Source organism: Zingiber officinale, chromosome 11A (assembly GCF_018446385.1).
Source record: "Zingiber officinale cultivar Zhangliang chromosome 11A, Zo_v1.1, whole genome shotgun sequence".
Classification (NCBI taxonomy): Eukaryota; Viridiplantae; Streptophyta; class Magnoliopsida; order Zingiberales; family Zingiberaceae; genus Zingiber; species Zingiber officinale.
In genome coordinates, this window is record NC_056006.1 from 31,951,430 (window position 1) to 31,958,135 (window position 6,706).

Below are 6,706 nucleotides of genomic sequence, written 5' to 3' on the forward strand. Positions count from 1 at the left end.
TCCAATTATTCATCATATGAATACATCTCCAAATCTACTTGTTATTTGTGTGTGACCAAATAGGTTCTTATAACGTTGGCAATGTACCCAAATCAATATTTAGATACATAAGCAATGAGTGGCATCTAGCAAGACATCATTGCTATCCAAGTGACGAGAAAGTCGAGATCTGACCTAACATTTCCGTGGCTATTATCTTGTATGACTTGGTCCCTCTATCCTTGATATCTAGATTAATCAATGAGGTATAGACTGTGTCATCCTCTTATCAATCTTTGTGTTTCTTGATCTCTAAGTAGACACACTCAATCAAATGAGCTCAATATCTCATATTGACTCATTTGAGCATGGCCATGCTTTCTTTGTGTCCTATTAATCAAGGGGCCCACAGATATCGCTTCCATCATATGGAAGGGATAGATCCCATCAACATCACTCACATCCCTCCGCATAATTCATCGCATACCCAGTGATCGACTTTATTGTCCACCTTGTTACAGGTGGCGTTTGCCGATACCAAAGTACACAACTCCTTATATAGGGAACCGTAGTGACTTCAGGTCTAAGGACTATTCATAACAATAGTCACATGAGAATGTTTATGAAACTCATATAACGATCCATGAAACATTCTCATGGCGGCTCATTCAGTATATATTCTCTAATATATACTCATGTGTCAACCTGATATCTCATATCCATGACTTGTGAGATCAAGTCATTCGTTGACCTACATGCTAGTCTCAATGCATTAATATTGTCCTTGTATATTAATGATCGACTAGGAATAGTTAAGAGTAGTGTTCTCTACAACATTTCACTATCAATTCAACTAATTGATATATTGTAGATAAAATCTACTACCCAAGGACATTATTTTATTTATTCAATTGGCATTGAACTGAAATAAATACAATAACCAACTTTACCTTTTTTATTTATAATGAAATATGATACAATAATGTGCCCTTTACAATCATCTCTTAATTGGTACTAGGGCTAATACTAACAATGATAACAATCATGGACTTGGTTAGTTCAGTATGAACAACCAGTGCTTGGTTGTGTATGTAGTTCTACCGTTGTATCCTAAGAAACAGACATCCATTATAACCTCAAAGCATAACTAGAGGAGGACAAGTGTCTTTTAAGGAAACCACTTGAAAATAGGCACTCGGGAGTCGGGAGTCTACAACTTGGACTCTGAAGTCTTCTGTAACTCGAACTCTCTAATTAGGAGTCTGCATTTACGAGTCGGGGGTCTACACTAGGGAGTCAGAAGCCTGCAACTCCGGCTTTGCATTTTTCTACAACTCAGATTCTCTAGTCAGGAGTCTGTACTTGGGAGTCAGAAGTTTGGACTCGAGAAGTCAGGAGTCTGCACTTGGACTCTGCACTCGGGAGTCTATACTCTGGCATATAAGGTAGCCCAATTTTCCAGCCAACTCAGCCATCCAAAGAAGCTCTTTTTTCCCTTCTTGGCAGCTTGAGAGTATCAGCTCAGGTCAACTAAACAAATAAATCTGATTTAATTTATAATTTTATTTCAGACTACTCCTTTATCTTCGACAAGATTCTCCAACATTTCTTCAATCCGGCATCTTCTATTTTGTACTTCCTTTCAAGAGATTTTCATAATTCCTTTGTAGTTATCAATAGACTATACATGTTGTATAACGTGTTGTCCAAGCCATTGAGGAAATAGTTTCGATGTAAAAAGTAACTATCTCCCCAAGTATCATATGCCACCCTCTTCTCTTTATTAGTCTCACCTCAAGATATGGAGGGGGCATCTTCATGTAGGAACCTCACAAAGTTCAATGTGTTTAGGTAAAACAACATCTTTTGTTGAGTGAATTTAAAAAACATGGTGATTGATTCTAAAATCATGATGACTCAAATCCAAGAGTTGCAGTTGATCCTATATAATCTGTATGCCGAGGGCAAGATGATGAATGAGTCCTTTTAAGTTATTGTGATAATTGAGAAAGGAGATGAAACTTGAGGATCAATTGTAAGACTGCAAATTAAAAAAGATAATTACAAGTAATCAAAATCAATAAAAATGAATATTTATGTGAAGATAAATCTTATAAAACCAAATACTAGCAAGAAGAGAAAGTATCCCGACAAAGGATAGAGCCAAAGGAAGGCAAAGAAGTTCCAAGGAACAAGCTACAACTATGGAAAATTGAATCACAAGGTCAAAGACTATCAATGTTCAGAGTAACTCAAGTGCACATGACCAAAGATAAGTCAGTGTCAATAGACATGTTAAAATTAGACCAGACTGCCATTGTATTTAAAGCCAACTTGGTGAACAATCTAAGATAGTGGTGGATTAATATTGGTGTTACACAACACATTACTCTAGTCCATTTTTCAAATTATACCCCAATTAGTGGGAGAAAGCTAATCATGAGCAATTCTATAACTTCCAACATTGTTAGTCATGGCAATGTGGTACTGAAGATGATGTTAAGCAAAAAGTTGACACTAATTGATGTACTTCATGTTCTTGATATCCGAAAGAATTTAGTGTTAGGGTTAGTGTTGTCAATTGGAAGTGCACGAAAAGTCGTCAAGTAATAAAATATCGATCCCATAGGGACTGTAGATTAATCACTAGTAACTTTGCAAAGTGAATTATCTAGATGATAAAAATGTTGTTTAAAATCTTAAGAACTAATGAATAAAAGAGAGATAGAGTTGAGAGAGAGATCAGAGAGAGAGAAAGAGAGGTCCGGAGGATTGGAGATTGGGAAATTGGTTGGGAAAGTAATTCTAGGATTTCAGTTTCATTGTATTGCTAGTTGACGTGCTATGAATTGTTCATTCGCTATCCTCTATATTTATGCTCTTGTAGGTATCCTAACTAAATAGTGTCACATTCCCACAATAGTTACATTGGAGTGTTCACACCATTGAGTTTTAATGCCACTAAATAGAAGATGTAACATAGAAAGTCCGGTTAAAGGGATACCTCCTATCACATGAGAGTCCCAACGGTCATATAGTCTAGATTACATAGATTACTTCCTAACATTGAATTGATGCTAACCCATTAAGCTCTAATTAGATAATCCCTTATAGAAAATTGATCACCATTTTAAGATAATGTTCTCAAATGTTCAGTTAAAGAGATACCCTCTATCACCAAGGGTCCATTAGTCATACGATTTAGTGTATACCCTCTACATAGAGAACAATGTTTACATCTATTCAATCAAATGACACACATAAGAAATCAATCACTATACACATATTCAGTCAAATAAGAACAAGACATAAACACATCATTGAACTACGAGGTTGGAAAATCGATATAGTTGATATCAATATCACATTACAATTACTCTCTATATCTTAGAATTTAGAGATCTACTCCATAAACAAAGAAATAGGATCCAAAAATATGAATGAAAGTAAGCTATAACTTAAATTCATAAAAATGGAGAAGAAAGCTTAATCGAGTGAAGTTTGTAGTCTTCAGGAACCAATACTTGCTCTAGAGAATAGACGGATGATGGAAACAACCTTAGATTGTCAAGAAAACACTGGATGTACTCTTAATCTGATCTCTTGGGTCCCCCCAAAAGGAACCCCCCCCCCCTTTTTCAAAAGGGGAGAAAGTACCTTTTTTTTTAGGTAGGGGACATGCCCCCTGCCTGTCCGTCACCTGGTCGTGCCTCAAGGCATGGCTTGACTATTGTAGACATGACCAAAGGAGGTATGGTTGTGCTTGAAAGGCACGAACATGCCATGGGATTCACTGGAAAAAGAGGCATTTAACCGTGCCTCTAGGCATGGTCGGGCCATGGAATGATCTGGAGAGTGATTCATGGTCGTGCCTATGGGGAATGACCTACCCTTTGAATGCTTGGATTTGAAGCATGGTCGTGCCTCCTATCATTGCCTTGAAATTTTTCTAGATGGAGAGAGGCATGACCATACCTCTGTGGCACGACCTACTCATGGGAGCTGCTGGAACTAGGCTTTTGGAACTCTTGGGATACATGACCGTGCCTTAAGAGGTACAACCATGTTAATGTGAAACATTGCTATGTCGAGGGCTATGCCCATGTTTTACTGATTTTCTTCCAATGCTGCTCCAATGTATATTTTTTTTGCTCTATTTTCACTTTGAATTGCATCTTGTCAATGAAAATATGCAAAAAGAAGATCTCCAAATAAAAAGAGTAATCATGCTGATAAAATGATAAAATAGGGTACGATAACATAAATCATAATTAAGAAATACAAGTGAATGTGCGTCAATCAATGCCTAAAAACAAATATAATTTACACACATCAATTCGCTTTTATCAAAGCTAGTTTCAATCTGGTGGTTAAGTCCAATAAATATGTATTGACAAAAATTGATTAATTCATTGATAGACATGGAAAATTGTCTATTGAAAATGAATATAATGGTGGCACACTTTTCCTTCAATGATAATAAAATTATAAATTCTGCTTATTTGATTGAGTGCTCTAATTTATGGCATGTTAGACTTTGACATGCAAATTATAATACTTTATGACAACTTGTGAATTTAAATTTACTACCAAGATTTAATGTTGATTCAATACTTAAATGTGAAATATGTGTTGAAGCTAAAGTGATAAAGTTACCTCTCCATTCAATGCAAAGAAGCATGCCCCCTCTAGAGTTAATTCACAGTGACATATATAATTTAAAATTATGCAAACTAGATCGAGAAGATAAAAACTACTTTGTTACTTTTATAGATGACTACATTGGATACTATTATGTGTATCTATTGAAAGGGAAAGATGAAATCTTAGAAATATTAAAAAATTATAAGAATGAAATTGAGAATCAAATTGGCCAATGAATTAAAATAATTTGAAGTGATTTAGGAGGCCATATGATGATCGATTTGATGAATTTTACGAAGAATCTATCATTATTCATCAAATGACAACACTTTACTCTCCTCAATCAAATGTTATTGCCAATCATAAGATTCGAACTCTTAAAGAAATGATGAATGTTATATTGAAAAGTTTGAGTTTACCCTAGAATTTGTAGGGGAAAGCTATTTTATTGGCACATTAGATTTTTTATAAAATCTCACACAAAAAGAAAGCTAAAACTTTTTATGAGTTATGGAAATGTCATAAGTCTTCCTATAAATATCTAAAAGTGTGGGGATGTTTGCCTAAGGTGAAAGTGCTTATTTAAAGAAAATAAGATATGATCAAAGACATTTGATTGTATTTTTATTAAATATGCCAATAATAATAGTGGATATCAATTTTTAGTGTACAAATCAACAATCCTTAATGTACATGTTAGAATAAAGATAGAATCAAGGAATACTGTATTTTTTGAAGGCATATTTCCTTACAAAGAGAGGAAAGAAGAAAGTTCAAATAACAGTACTCATGAAACTATGAATATGGATAATCTTGGAAATCATGAAAAACCAAGACATAATAAGAGGGCCAAATTAGTCAAATCATTTGATCTTGATTTTATGACTTATTTGTTAGAAAATGAATCAACGATAATAAACAAAGCCTTATCAAGTCTTGAGGTTCCTTTTTTGAAAGAAGTCATCAATAGTGAAATAGATTCCATCATACAAAATCATACTTGAGAATTAATGGATATTCCACCTAGAATCAAGCCTTTATGATATAAATAGATCCTAAAGAAGAAATATAAGGTTGATGAAATTATTGATAAGTACAAGGCAAAACTAGTGGCAAAGAGATTCAAACAAAAGGAAGAACTTGACTTCTTCGATGCACATTCACCAATAACAAAGATCATATCCATTCAAGTACTCATTATTATTATTATTGCTATACATAATCTTGAGATATATCAAATGGATGTGAAAATAACTTTTCTAAATGGTGGATTAGAGGAAGAAACATATAGAGCAACTTAAAGGGTTTTGGCTCTAGGATAAGAAAATAAGGTGTGTAGAATAGTGAAGTCACTATATGGGCTAAAACAAGCACTAAACTAATGACAAAAGAAATTTGACAAAACTATGATGTCAAATGAATTTAAAATCAACGAGTATGATAAATGCATATATATTAATGACACACCTAACTCGTTTGTCATCGTCTACTTATATGTAGATGATTTGCTCATTATGAGGAATAATCATGATATAATCATCACTACTAAGAAGATATTAACTAAAAAGTTTGATATGAACGATATGGGTATAGAAAACATTATACTCAGGATTAAGATCACTAAGACATTTAAAGGAATTGTCCTTTCAAAGTCTCATTATATTGAGATAGTATTAAGGAAATTTAATGCATATAATTTTTTCCTTATAAAAACACCGATGAACTTAAACTTGCATTTGGCTAAAAACCATGGAGAACTTGTATCCCAATTAGAATATTCGAGGATAATTGATAGTTTGATGTATGCCACTAACTACACACATTCGGTTATTGCTTATGCAGTCAACAAATTAAGTAGATTACAAGTAATCAAAATGATGACCATTGGAAGACATTAATAAGGGTTCTTAAATATTTAAGATACCCCTTAGAAAAATTGTTAACCAGGTCAGGTGTCACACCCTGAGGGTAAGGTTTGTCCTACGAAAATCAGACAACACCTCCCATGTAGTAGTGACAATTGAATCCTGGATACAAGTCCACAAGGTCGCACAAGTAATAAACAATAGCCCACATGGCTGGA